This window comes from Moschus berezovskii, chromosome 19, assembly GCF_049115385.1.
Source record: "Moschus berezovskii isolate FMDL1 chromosome 19, NW_MosBer_1.0, whole genome shotgun sequence".
Classification (NCBI taxonomy): Eukaryota; Metazoa; Chordata; class Mammalia; order Artiodactyla; family Moschidae; genus Moschus; species Moschus berezovskii.
Window position 1 is genome coordinate 49,619,344 of NC_142478.1, and position 14,240 is coordinate 49,633,583.

At 47.8% G+C, this 14,240-nt stretch overlaps 1 protein-coding gene and 1 pseudogene across 2 annotated transcripts in view; one reads left to right on the forward strand and one right to left on the reverse strand.

Moving 5' to 3' along the window:
- RIMBP2 (RIMS binding protein 2) overlaps positions 1-14,240 on the forward strand; it is a 312,406-nt gene that overhangs the window by 91,840 nt on the left and 206,326 nt on the right. The window lies entirely within an intron of this gene.
- Positions 6,154-7,970, reverse strand: LOC129542311 (cyclin-O pseudogene; annotated as a pseudogene).

Below are 14,240 nucleotides of genomic sequence, written 5' to 3' on the forward strand. Positions count from 1 at the left end.
CGTGTCTGACTCTCTGCGACCCCATGGACTGTAGCCTGCCAGGCTCCTCTGTCCATGGGATTATCCCAGCAAGAATACTGGAGTGGGTTGCCATTTCCTTCTCCAAGGGATCATCCCAACCCAGGGATTGAACCAGCATCTCCTGAGGCTCCTGCATTGGCAGGTGGATTCTTTACCACTGAGCCACCCGGGGAAGCCTGTGGTTGGAGGGGGCTGGATGCCAAATGCTTGCCATTCTCATCAGAGCATATTCAAAGCAAAGCTGAGTGCTTTGGTCAGAAGAAAGGTGAGCACAGTTTCCACTGTCCTTTATGTCCTTTGCTATTTGTATCCTGGAGCCTCTTTCTCCTTTCCATCATTGAATCGTCGTGCTGGTGGGCACATCCCAGGGAAACGTTGCCCTGCCGTAGGTGTCCATGAGCAGGGTCCTTAATGCCTCCATGAGCCTCCTGAAATGGAGGCTTTGTCCAGTGTGGGGTTATTGTGACTCCCAAGTTCAAAGGGCCAAGGACAGTGTCCTGTCTGCACAGGGCCAGCTCTCCATGGACGCTGCCCAGTCAGCTTGCTTAGCCTTCAAGCGTCTTTGACCTACTCCTCTCCAGCCAGGTCTCACCCCCATCACCAATTAGTAACCAGGCAACGGAGTCTTTGCCACTGGCAGACGCTATCAACAGAGAGTGGCCAGCTGCCCGGAGGAAATGGAAGAGCTTTGGGTTCCGAGAGGAGATTGATAAGGGAACATTATCACAGGTGGGAGCTTAATGTTTAACCTGTGGCCATGGACTAGGTCCGGTTCCCATGACGACACGGCTTTGTCAGATTAAGGCTACCTATGAGTCAGTCACTATGGAAAGCAGCGGAGACTCACATAAAAATATCCCAGGCTGTTTATTCAGAAATGGCTTCTGAAATCTCTACTTGATTTAGTTCCTTGTTTGATGAGAGCTCCTAACTAACAGGCAGATGCTCCACTCTGTAAGCTGGACAGTTTTAGATTTCTTTGAATTTTTTTTTCTCTTTCTGACTTCACTCTGTGTGACAGTCCCGAGGTCCATCCGCGTCTTTACAAATGACCCCATTTCGTTCCTTTTTAGAGCTGAGTAATATTCCATTGTGTATATGTACCACATCTTCTTTATTCATTCCTCTGTTGATGGACATTTGGGTTGCTTCCACGTACTGGCTATTTCTGGCCTTTACACAAAGACCCATCTCTGATCACAGTCTGGGCTGTCGTTCAAACTTCCTTCCTCTATCGCTCCCTCCCCACTTCCCTCCCCTCATTCTCTCCCCCGCCCCCCACTTCCCTTCCCTCCTTCCCTCCCTCCCTCTCTTCCTAAATGGGCTGTGCACCTTGCATTCTTAGCAAGACCACTGTACAGTTGAATATGACTGAAAGATCTCTTTTCCATCCTTTTCATGTGCAGTCTTAAATTTGCTTTCTGTTGCTGTAATTTTGACTTCAAGGTTATTTACATTACAAAGCTATTTAAAAAAACATTTCCATCTCAATGCTTTTGAAGAAGGCATTTTGCCTGAATTTCTTTTTGAAATTCCATCAGTTGCCTATATGCTCGTTCAAATGTGGTCATGCAGTATAAAAAGGTGCAAGCGCCCTGGGAGCAGGCAGAGCCAGGTAGAAAGGAGGTGACACAGCCCATTGGGATGATAGACTGGGAATCCCTCCCACATGTTGACCAGATCCTACACCAGAAGGTTGAAGGTGGGAGAAAAAAGTACTGAGAATGAAAAGGACTTGATCTTTTTATCATTACCAAGAGAGAAGAGTGTGAAGGGGAGGCAAGTCCAGATGTATTTAATATAGACTCAGGAGAGGCTAGGTTTGTTTTATCACAAATATATCCAGCTCGTTTCTCTTTCGCCTTGAGCCTGACTTTCCTCAGAGGAGCAACATGGTAGCTGTAATGGGTTGAATCCAGTTCCCACAAAAGATATGTTCCAATCCTAACCCCTCTACCTGTGAATATAACCTTATTTGAAAATGGAGTCCTTGCTGATGTAATGAAGATGTAGATTAAGATAAAGTCGTACTGGATTAGTCCAGTTCAGTTCAGTCGCTCAGTCATGTCTGACTCTTTGCGACCCCATGGATTGCAGCACGCCAGGCCTCCCTGTCCAGACAGGTCAGCTGGTCTGGTATTCTCATCTCTTTCAGAATTTTCCACAGTTTATTATGATCCACACAGTCAAAGGCTTTGGCATAGTTAATAAAGCCGAAATAGATGTTTTTCTGGAACTCTCTTGCTTTTTTGATGATCCAGCGGATGTTGGCAGTTTGATCTCTGGTTCCTCTGCCTTTTCTAAAACCAGCTTAATTCTAAAACCATACTGGATTAGGGTGAGTCCTAAAAATCCAGTGACTTGGTATCTTTATAAGAAGACAGTGTGAAGACCAGAGATACAGTATCTTTCTCTATTCAAGTGGTTAGTACAGAGAAGATGGACTTTCCAAATTCAAGCAATGGTGTTTTAGTCACAGATTTCTTCAGTTTCAAGTTAATGAATAGTCCACTCAGTCTGATTAAAGCAAAATAAGATATTTATTGAGAGAAGGACTTCAGGCATGGGTAGATCCAGGGGCTGAAGCAATGTCATCAGGATTTAGTTTCTATTTCCTGTCCCACCTTTCTTTTGCACCAGCTTCATCTCAGCAAGATCTTTCCATATGGTGGTACCAGCAGCTCTAGGCTTTCTCTTTTCCTAGGATTTATTTGCCTAGGATTCCTAGGACTTATCCTAAGTGGGATAAAAGGGACCTGTCTCTGCCTGATAGTTCAACAGGAATCCCAAGATTGTCTCTGATGGGAACTCAGCAATCAGCCTGAGATATCATCTATTCCTTCACAATTATTTGGCTGAGGATAGGTGGCACTTTGACCAGATCTGGGTCATGTGCCTACCCTGGACTGAATAGGAGAGTAGTCGTTTTCCAGAGGGAAATTGGAATACTATAACTAGAAGAATGGGGAATGGATGTAGAGAAAGCAAAGCATAATGTCTTTATTTTTCATAAATTTATGGGCCAGGGCTATCAAGGAGGACTTCCTGGAAGAGGAAGACCAGTGGCCCTGGGAGAGAGGCTGGATTCATGGAGGCAGAGGGAACAATTCAAAAGCAAAGTATATTCTTCATAAAGACATTATGGGCTAGAGTGATCAAGGAAGGCTTCCTGGAGGAGGAAGACCAGTGGCCCCGGGAGAGAGGCTTGATTTATAGAGGCAGGGGGAACACACCCAGGGCAGATTCATGTCAATGTATGGCAAAACCAACCAATATAATATTGTAAAATAATTAGCCTCCAATAAAAAATAAATTAAAAAATAAATTAAAAAATAAATTAATCAAACTTTATCCAGTGCTTCTGCTGTGTGTACTATGGAAGATTTTGGAATGAGTAAGACATGAACTAGCCAGTCCATGAATCTGATATTCTGAGATGATAATGTGTGCTCATGAAAGTGGTAATTAGCCATGTTAGCCAGCCAGGCAAAGCATGAGAAGAAAATGTTATGAATATCAGACCATTGAGTTGGAAACCTACAAGTTTGGAAGAGAGATAACTGTGTTCATTAGTTTATGAATATTTACCTGAGAGAATCACCACCTTCCTGATTTTTGTGCTATCTGCTTGGTAATGTTACTATTACTTCAGTTCAGTTCAGTTCAGTTCAGTCGCTCAGTCGTGTCCGACTCTCCGCGACCCCATGAATCACAGCACGCCAGGCCTCCCTGTCCATCACCAACTCCCGGAGTACACTCAAACTCATTTCCACAGAGTCGGTGATGCCATCCAGCCATCTCATTCTCCATCGTCCCCTTCTCCTCCTGCCCCCAACCTTTCCCAGCATCAGAGTCTTTTCCAGTGAGTCAACTCGTCGCATGAGGTGGCCAAAGTATTGCAGTTTCAGCTTTAGCATCAGTCCCTCCAATGAACATCCAGGATTGATCTCCTTTAGAATGGACTGGTTGGATCTCCTTGCAGTATAAGGGACTCTCAAGAGTCTTCTCCAACACCACAGTTCAAAAGCATCGATTCTTTGGCGATCAGCCTTCTTCACAGTCCAACTCTCACATCCATACATGACCACGGGAAAAACCATTGCTATTACTTATAATACTATTATTTTTTAAAATTAATATACTGTGTAAATATATTTAAAAAAATCTTTTCATTAGTAGATTAAGTGGAAAATCTTGCTAGAAATAAAAGGTAAAAGTAGTCAAATATAGGAAAACAACACTGTTACTCAAATCCAGCTAAATTCTGAGGACTAGTTGAGCCTTTAAACCTGACACTTATTCACACTGACTCCAACAGGAAGATGACCAAGTATTACAGAGGTGTAAAGAAGACATTCTGGGGCTTTCCTGGTGGCTTAGAAGGTAAGGAATCTGCCTGCAATTCAGGAGATCCAGGTTCATTCCCTGAGTGGGGAAGATCCCCTGGAGGAGGGCATGGCAATCCATTTCAGTATTCTTGCCTGGAGAACTCCATGATCAGTGGAGCCTGACAGGCTACAGTCCATGGGGTCGCAGAGTCAGACACAACTGAACAACTAAAACACACACATACTCACAACACACACACACAGACACACACACACTCACACACACACACAAAGAAGACATTTTAGCACCCAAAGGAGGCTTTGTCATTGAAAAAAAATACTAACATAGAATATTAAATTGATGATGATTCTATGATTTATAAATCAATGACTAATGAAATGCCTGACACATCTGTACCTGAAAACACCTTGGGTTCCATGAAGGACCATCCTGTGTGGGGTCTGGCAGATTGGAAAGCAGTGGTAAGGTGAATGAATCAAAGATTAAAAATCAAAGTTTCATCTTTTCAGTAGAATTCACATGGAATTCTTTTCATTCTCTTGTGGCAATTACACCAATGGGGAAATGCCCTTGGTAAGAAACTGGGCTTTGGGTTTCAAAGGTGGTGGTTTCATCATGTTCCAAATCCAGTTAGGGAAGGAGGGTCAGCCTCTTGCTGGCCGTCTGTCAGCAGCGATGGGCTGGCTCTTGTTTCAGCCAGGGGCTCAATAAAGCAACATAGGAGGCTCTTGGCCCTTTTAGCAGGGAGGTTATATCTGCTCTGGGGCTTCCTTGGTGGCTCAGCAGTAAAGAATCCGCCTGCGATGCAGGAGCTGCAGGAGATACAGGTTCAATCCCTGGATTGGGAAAATCCCCTGGAGAAAGACATGGCAGCCCACTCCAGTATTCTTGCCTGGAGAATCCCATGGACAGAGGAGCCTGGTTAGCTCCATGGGGTCGCAAAGAGTTGGACACGACTGAAGCAATTTAGCATGCACACATGTATCTCTGCTCTGACACTCATAACCCAGTGCCTGCTGTCCTCAGAGTCTGCAGATGGACCCAAGTTCTGAACTAACAGGAGGTACTTCAATTAAATTATTTCAGTATACCAGGAATAGCTTAGTTGTCTGGGCAACTTGGAGATGGTGTCCAATGGTAAAAAAAAAAAAAAAAAAAAAAATTTGCATGAAATAACTGATTTGCAGACTTCTGTGTGTTTTTTAAAGAGTTCTAAGATATTTCTAAGAAGCTCCTGGCTGGCATGCATGCACACGTGCTAAGTCACTTGAGTTGTGTCCGACTCTTTGTGACCCTATGGAAGGTAGCCCGCCAGGCTCCTCTGTCCATGGGATTAACCAGGCAAGAATGCTGGATTGGGTTACCATACCCTTCTCCAGGGATCGAACCCTGGTCTCATGTCTCCTGCATTGGCAGTCAGGTTCTTTACCACTAGCGCCACCTGGGAAGTTTGTGTTAATGATATTTTCCAAGCCTGTTACCAGTGTGTTTGTCCATAATCATATCAGTGATGGGGCTTCATATAGTGTCTAAATAATCATCCATGCCTCCTGTGTAATCAGCACTTCATGCTTCCTATTAATTACATTCACTCCTGGTTTAATCAGGTCAACACAGAAAGGGCTTCTCAGAGAAAATGGGGTTAAACTGTTACACACGGTAGTTACCCTTTTAAGAAAATATATTGTAGGGTCTCTCATCTCACTCCATGGGTGGGGCCCTGGTTATGGTCTGTAGTATTTTTTTGGGGGGGGGGGGCTCAAAGGAGACCAAGGGTCTACTTTATTTCAAGCTCGGGGACAAGCAGCACTTCTCTCGGATCTGGAGGGGCAACATGAGTCAGGGAGGTTCCGTTTATGGCCACCAGAAGCTGCAGCTTGCCCAAGCAGTCCTGCAGCGCCGCCTCAGGGTGCCCGCCCAGGTGCAAGTCCATGGGGCGAGGGAGCTGCAGCATACGGTCAGCCAGCGCCAGGCAACAGATGGCCAGCAGGGAGGGAGTGTAGCTGGTGAAAGCGTAGTCAGCCAGGCTCAGCTCCGCCACCCCGCGCGCCAAGGCTTGCGCTTCTAGGGCTTCCGAGACTTCGGCCTGCCCAGCCTCCACGCGCGCGTGCGTGAAATGCTCCAGAAAGAAGCTGATGGTGGGAGCGCCCAGGCTGAAATGCAGTTTGTGCAGCACGATGCATTCTAGGTTGCAGAGCTGCTGCCTGGAGAAGGCACCGGAGCACAGGGCCAGGAGCTGCTTCTGGCGAGGCGGGTGCACCTCCACCTGTTTGCAAGCGATGAGCAGAGATGTGACCCCGAGCAGCTGGAAGCAGTCTGCAGCCACGGGCGTGGTGATAAGGAAGCGGTCCAGAGTGTTCACCGTCAGGCACAGCGACTTGAAGGAAAGGCCGAACTGGCGGTGCACGGGGATTAGCCAGCTGATACTAATGGAGATCAGTTATTGGAGGGGCATTAGAAGGTCCTCTCTTTATTTCTGCAGAGGTGAATTCATGGAAAAAGAGAGCACCTAGCCAAAGGGGAGAAGGAGGCGCCTAAGTTTGCATTTCATGCAAAGGGGAGAAAGGTATTCAGGCCCATGCCTGTGTTCTTCTGGGAGGAATGAGCCTTGACTGGGGGGTGATGTCATAGATGTGGCATAGTCGTTTGTTGACTGCCTATTCAGCTCTGTTACCCTTTCCATCAGCTGACTCCCCATCCCCACCCCGACTCTAAGGAAAAAACATGTGACTTTGGCCAGGAGTAGTTGTATTCTGTCTCGCTGGCCACTTTCAGATCCCTATGTGTGGTCTCACCTAGTCCAGTCAGAGTGGCTTTGGGGAATGTGTATGTATGAACTGGAATGGGCAGTTCCTTAACTTCTGTCTGTCCGGGTCATTACTTCCAGGAAGAGCATCTGGTGCATTGTAGGAACTTAGTAGATATTTGTTGATTGGTTGAGTGGCTTTTCCTGTGCCTCAGTTTCCTTGGATGTCGAATGGGTTTAACAATAATATCCATCTTGCAGACAGGTGTGAGGACAAGAGTGGGCACTCAGTAAATGGTATTCAGGTGATTCTACACCGTGAACCCTCCTGAAGATGGTGAGACCAAAGAGAAGGCAGTGAGGGGAGGGACATAAATGGGGCCAAGGGAGAGGGAGAGAAAAAGAGAAAGAAGAAGGAAGAGGAAGAGGGGAGGAAGAGAGGGAGGAGGGAGGGAGACGGGAAAGGAGCAGATGAGGGTGTGGAGAGGTGAGGGAGGGCGAGAGAGGAAACAAGGCGGAGGAAGGAGACAGGGAGCAGCCAGAGACAGAGAAGGTGTGTGTGTGTGTGTGTGTGTGTGCACGCGCGCCTGAGCACACGTGCGTGTGGTCCTCTGCAACGTCTAATCTGGAACAAGATACCTTGGACAGCTCCTCTCCTGGCCGGTGAGCGGTGCAGACAGAGTACGGTAGTCTGTAACAGGAGACAGCCTTTGCTTGTGGACACAGAGCACCGGGTCTGTAGGTTCCTTTAAAAATTCAAGATGTTTATGGAGTGTGTGCCTGCTCCTGCTTCACCTTCCTGCCAGTCCAAACCGAGGAAGCAATCACCTTTGGAGCAGAAGGATCCAGGCATCTAGCGGTCAGGCGTGTTCATACAGGTAGCAAACCTCTGCACCCAGCTTGTCTAGATGGACTAACGGCTCTACAATCTTGCTGGCAGAGGTTTGAAGCCGTTGCCCGTCTCCACAGGGAGATGCCTGCCAATGTTCATGAAAAATAGTGCTTCTTGTATTTATTAGTTCTTTTTTTCAGCTCTCTCCCCCAGATTTCTCATATCACACACCTCACGCCCAGATAATCAAGGTGGCTCCCTACACACCTTTCTCTCCACTTAGAATCAAACACCAATGCCTATACACCCACATTCAAGCCTTTCTGGGTTTTGTCAGTTGCCCTGTGTGTAACTTTTTCTGTAGCTTATTTTACTCAAAAGTGTATCCTGAATAATTTTTTTGTGCCAATGTATACATTGCTAACTCATTATTTTGAATGTGCTTTATGGCAATCCATGGTATGGATACACCACAGTTACATTCCCACCCCCAACCCCGCTTTATGGGGATATCATGGAAACATAACATTGTTGATATATGATATACCACAATTTTATTCAACTCTTATATTAAAACACATTTCACTTTTTTTTTTTTTTGCCTCCACAGGGCTATCATAAAGATCCTCTGGATATATTCTTGTGATTTTTATTTTAAGGAATCCATTTCTAGGAATTTGTGGATCAGAATACGTCTATGTTCTTTTAAATTATACGTCTGCCTGATGGTTTTCCAAAAAGACTGTAGGAATTGACCTTCCCAACAGTTATAGGTGGAGTGTCCTTCTCCTACACTCACCAGCACTGAGTATTATCACTCTTTCATTTTTTCAGATCTGCGCGAGAAGCATCATGCTGTTTAGCATGTGTGTAGAGTGTTTCATCATCAGTTTGTTTCCACTGTTCATTTCATTTATAGCTCCCTGACCATGAAAGTGAAAGTGAAGTCTCTCAGTCGTGTCCGACTCTTTGTGACCCCATGGACTGTAGCCTACCAGGCTCCTCCGTCCATGGAATTTTTCAGGCAAGAGCACTGGAGTGGGTTGCCATTTCCTTCTCCAGGGGATCTTCCCGACCCAGGGATCGAACCCGGGTCTCCCGCATCGCAGACAGATGCTTTACCATCTGAGCCACCAGGGAAGCCCATGACTATAGGTGTTTATTAATCATTGAGTTTTCCTGCTCTGGGACATCTTAAGAGTCTTTGACCTTCAAGGTCCTGAGTTGTGGGAAAGACTGTCTTGGCAGCCTGAGCAGCGGGAAGGAGCTGTGCTCGGAATCATTCCCTTGGTCCTGTAGTGGGTTTGGGGCATCAGGAGCAGTGGGCAGGGGGACCACGAGTCAGGGGAGTTAGGAGACCCCTTTGACACTGCCCCCTCATTCTTCTCCCCAGGGGAGACTCACTTACTGCTGTCTTTTTTTTTTTAATTATTTTTATTTATTTGACTGTACCGGGTCTTAGTTGTGGCATGTGGGATCTAGTTCCCAGACCAAGGATAGAACCCAGGCCCCCTGCATTGGGAACATGGAGTCTCAGTCACTGGACCACCAGGGAAGTCCCATTTACATCTTTATTTATGGAGTGGGCACAACATTTGTTTTTCTCCCTTCAAGTCAGAGCAGCTACGTGGGGCTGTGCTGCCAAGTACAAAGTGTTTCAGAGGTTCATGTGCAGACTTGACTGGTACAGTGGTCAGGTTTGGCCGCAGGCAGAGCTTTGCAAAACTGCTTTCAGGAATCAGGTCCTGCCTTCACACTGCTTCCTTTAAAGGCTTTCCACCCTGGTCTTAGTTGTCTTGTTTAAATGATGCCTTAAAAATTATTTTGAAAACTCCATTTTTTCCCATCACATACCCAGGAGTAGCCACTGTTCCTCCTGCTTTTGCCAAAGTGCAGTTAGGTTTTGGGCTAGAATGAATGACTCTAGGAGGGAAGAAAGGGAAGAGGGACAGAGACAGACAAACAGAGAAAGAAGGAGAGACAGAGAAGATGAAAAGAGACGGACATGGACGGACAGACAGAGATGGAGATGGACAGACAGGAGGGAGAGACAAAGGGACCCAGAGACGGAGATGGACAGACAGGCAGAGAGAGACAAATAGACCCAGAGACGGAGATGGACGGACAGGCGGAGAGAGACAAAGAGACCCAGAGACGGAGATGGACGGACAGGCAGAGAGAGACAAAGAGACACAGAGACGGAGATGGACAGACAGGCGGAGAGAGACAAAGGGACCCAGAGACGGAGATGGACGGACAGGCGGAGAGAGGCAAAGAGACCCAGAGACGGAGATGGACGGACAGGCAGAGAGAGACAAAGGGACCCAGAGACGGAGGCAGAGATGTAGAGAAACACCTCTGAGCGTGCAATCTCCGTGCAGCTGATGTGAGGCTGGGGTCAGGGTCATCTATACCACGGAGAGAGGTCGCGGTGAGGAGGGTTGGCCATGCTCACTGGGTGAGGCGAGGCCTGCAGCAGATGGAGTGAGGCTTCTCCCCAGAGGCACCTGCCATCTAGCTCTTCAGAAAACAAGATGACAATCAATGCATAAAATAAAAATGTGCCTCTATTAACAGCTGCGTGGAAGAGGGACGCGGACAGGGTCCCTGACTGGTCGAAGCTGGTTCTGGGTGGGCCAAGCTGATGATGCGGTCCAGCGATCGGGTCTGTGTTTCCGTGTCCCCTCACCCCACCTGGCACATGGGCTTGGCCTGCCGTGAAGCAGAGTCTGAAACCTGCTGTGGTCTGGGAACCACGGTGTGGGCAGGAGGAGAGCTTCTGTCCTGGCCCCAAGGCCGCCATCCTTGCAAGGTCTGCTAGCCAAGCTGGCCCTTAGCTGACATCTGGCATCTTGGATTTCCAAAGGGTTTTCACTGTTCCCCAGCTGACCAGGGTGACTTGCTGTGTCCAGACTTGTTTGCACAAACTATCTTATTGATACCTGCTTTCCCCTGGGACTCTGGAATTCTGGTCCATCCCAGACAGAGGTGCCTATGTGATCAGTTCCTGGTGAACCCTGGGCACTGGGTCTCCACACGCTGTCACAATTTGATGCTGCAGGAATTAAGTTTGTCCTGTGGGATCCCCCAGTAGACAATTCTGGATACTTTCTCCTAGTCCCCCAGACCCCACCCCAGTGTGATTTCCCTTTGCTGGTTCTGCTTCGTGTCCTTTGCTGTCTTAAATCATCATCCTGAGCACAACTGTGTCCTGAGTCCCGTGATTGACACTCTAAGTATCTGCCTCCCTGGGGGATGGTCTTGGGGACCCTGACCCAGAGCTGCTTTCATTCACTGAGAGCTGATCACACAGTTTGGATCAGGGATTCTTACAGAGCAGAGCAGAGCAGTTCATTCACTGTGACCTTCCCATCTTACCTGAGGGTTTGTCCAAACCAAGAAGATGGAAAAAATTGGGGGGGAAAGGTGGCACCTGATGAAAAAGCTAAATTAATGTTTTAAAAATCATTTACATATAGCTGATTCACTTTGCTGTACAGCAGAAACTCGTACAACATTGTAAACAAGTATACTTCAGGAAATTAAAAAGAGAGAGAAAAAAGTACTTTAAGTGGAGATGAAAAAAGCAGACTTTCCCTGGCTGACGGGAGCATGCCTTGGGCCACACTCAGACCTCTCTGGCCAGCTCTCTCCTGGTCTGTGGAAGGTGAGGTCAGTGAGGCCCATAGCTGACTCTGTTCCCCATGCTAGGCAGACCCGCAGGCCATCCCAGGAGATGTGCTGTCTTCAGGCCTCTTCACTGGCCCAGAGATGTGCCGGTGTACCATGCCAGCTGGGCAGCGTGACATGTCCTGGTCACCGCCCTCTCAAACTGTCCCCATGAACATCCAGATCACCCCAGGTCCCACGGCTGAACTAACTGGAGATGGCTTCTCAGAGGATGCCCTGGACTGGCTGTGGATACAATTTGCTGTTCAGCCCCTCAGTCATGTCCCACTCTTTGCGACCCCATGGACTGCAGCACATCAGGCTTCCCTGTCCTTCTGCATCTCCCGGAGCTTGCTCAAACTAATGTTCATTGAGTCGGTGATGCCATCCAACCATTTCATCCTCTGTCGTACCCTCTCTTCCTGCCATCAATCTTTCCCAGTATCAGGGTCTTTTCCAATGAGTTGGCTCTTCGCATCAGGTGGCCCAAGTATTGGTACAAAACAGCATTCAATTCCAGTTTTCCCCAACCTTCTACTCAAGGAGCCTCCCTTCCATCTGGAATTGTCTGTTGGAGTGCTCTGCATGACAGAGAACTTGACAATCCAAGCATTTGAGCATCTTCTGCCAAGGCAGCAGCTGGACACAGGTTCTGTGTCCTGCTTGCCAGGCAACCACTCCTTGTCAACTGCACAATGAACAGGATTTCAGACAAGAATACATGACTTTCTATCATGTGTGGCTGGGGCTGGAGGAAGCTGTTGGAGGAGAAACGGATCAGATTGCAGCTGCAGATGAGGGACCTTCTAAATCAAGTCTCTGTAAACCTTCTGAACATCCCTCAGCCCTCACACTGTATTCAGTCCATTCTGTAGGGGGCGCCTTCGGGGCCAGGCCGCTTAAAGTCCGTAATTTCTACCTGCAACCTGTATCCAACAGGCAGCACCTTCCAGCCGAGGACCAGGAGGACTGTCGATGATAAATAAAGCACCTGGATGTCCTGTCTTTAGGTGGAGTGAAAGGTTAACGGTTCAGGAAGACAGTCCTGTGATTTCTCATGTGTCACAGCTGTAACCCAAAGAGACTGAAGGAGAGACACAGCAGTGAACCCAAGAGGAGGCGGTGACTCCATGAAAGTCAAGGAGTGACATGAGAATCCTGGGAGAAGTTGGCACAGATGCTTGATTTGGGTGGGGGGTAAGATCCTGGAAGCCCTGACTTTCCTGGATCCTGCGGTGCTGAGAAGTGATGCTGGCAGAGTCCCAGGGAGGCTGGTGGTGCTGGGGCTTTAGAAGCTGAGTGTAAACTCTGCTCCTTGGTTTCCTGGTTTGTGAAGTGTTTGGATCCATGACCCCCAAGGCCCTTTTTGTTGAACCGTCTGCATCAATCAGCTTAGAGCCTTTAGTACAAAGTGAGCAAACTCTGAACAGTCATCAGTCAGCTAGGATTTCTAACAGATGCGTATTTCTGAAGCATCATAGGTATCCTAGTGGTGATGGGTGATTGATAGTGAATTTAGAGGAGGCAAGACTTTTTGTTTAATGAGTCACAAATGTGTATTAATACTCTCTAGTAGATTTCTAGAAAACGTTACTTTGTTGTTACCCTTTTGTTTTTGCTTATCAAAAAGACAGGAGTTCACTGATTTAAAAATCTAAATATATGCAAGCATACAGAGATAACCACAGCAGAGCTCTAAAATGTGACTTGCAGGAGGAGGAGGGGAGCTGGTTAGGGGCTCCAGCACTAGAGGAACAGGTGTCAGCAGGGTATTTGATGTTTTCTGCCCAATGGAAGACAGGGAGCCAGATCCCAATCCAGCCTCGGAAGGGCAGCCGAAGCAGACTCGTTCCTTCCCTGGATGGGTGGGGGTCCCTCTGATAGAACCAGGTGAGTCCCACACCCAAGCTGCAGCAGTGACCTTGTGTCCAACAAAAATGACCAGCCAGGGGGTAGCTGTTTCCCTCTGCAGAGTCTGACTTCCCTCTCCTCCCAGAAGCACTCCCCCAGCTCTAGCTGGGGTCCCACCCAGCAAGCTTCTAGGCTTCAGACTTCCCTCTCCAACCTCAGAGACCCAGCGATACCAAGTGACCTGGCCTGGAAAGTCTCCTTGACCTGCAGGGTTGAAACTTCCCTGAAATACCCAGAGACACCAGGGTAGCCAGAAGTGGTGTGATTGCGTGACTCCAGCTGGGGCTGGTTCACTCAGGACCATAGAAATGATGCTCCTGAGATGTATCACTGCATCTCTGCATCCCTGCCCAGCATCCCACCTCTCTTCCTAAAGGGCCTTGATTCCCACTGTATCTCATCTCTTCCCCCTGTGTGTTTGGCTTTAGTGATCATTGTACAGGTAGCTCATCCACTCACTGGAGAAACTAGTTTTCTAGAGGTTCTTCTTGTCAGATTTTTCTGTTTCCCACCCTGGTACTGGGGCAGGGGGTGGGGCTTGATATGTAAGCTTGACCAAGTGGGTGCTTTTGTTTGGAACTCTGAATCTTTGTGGATGGCATAAGGGGAAAAGTCAACAGTTGGAGAAGGTTTATTTCAATAGCAAGCTCCTGGGTTGGGGGATAGGAACTTTCTAGCAGTTCCAAAACTGCCTGGGGCAGCCTTCTGCTT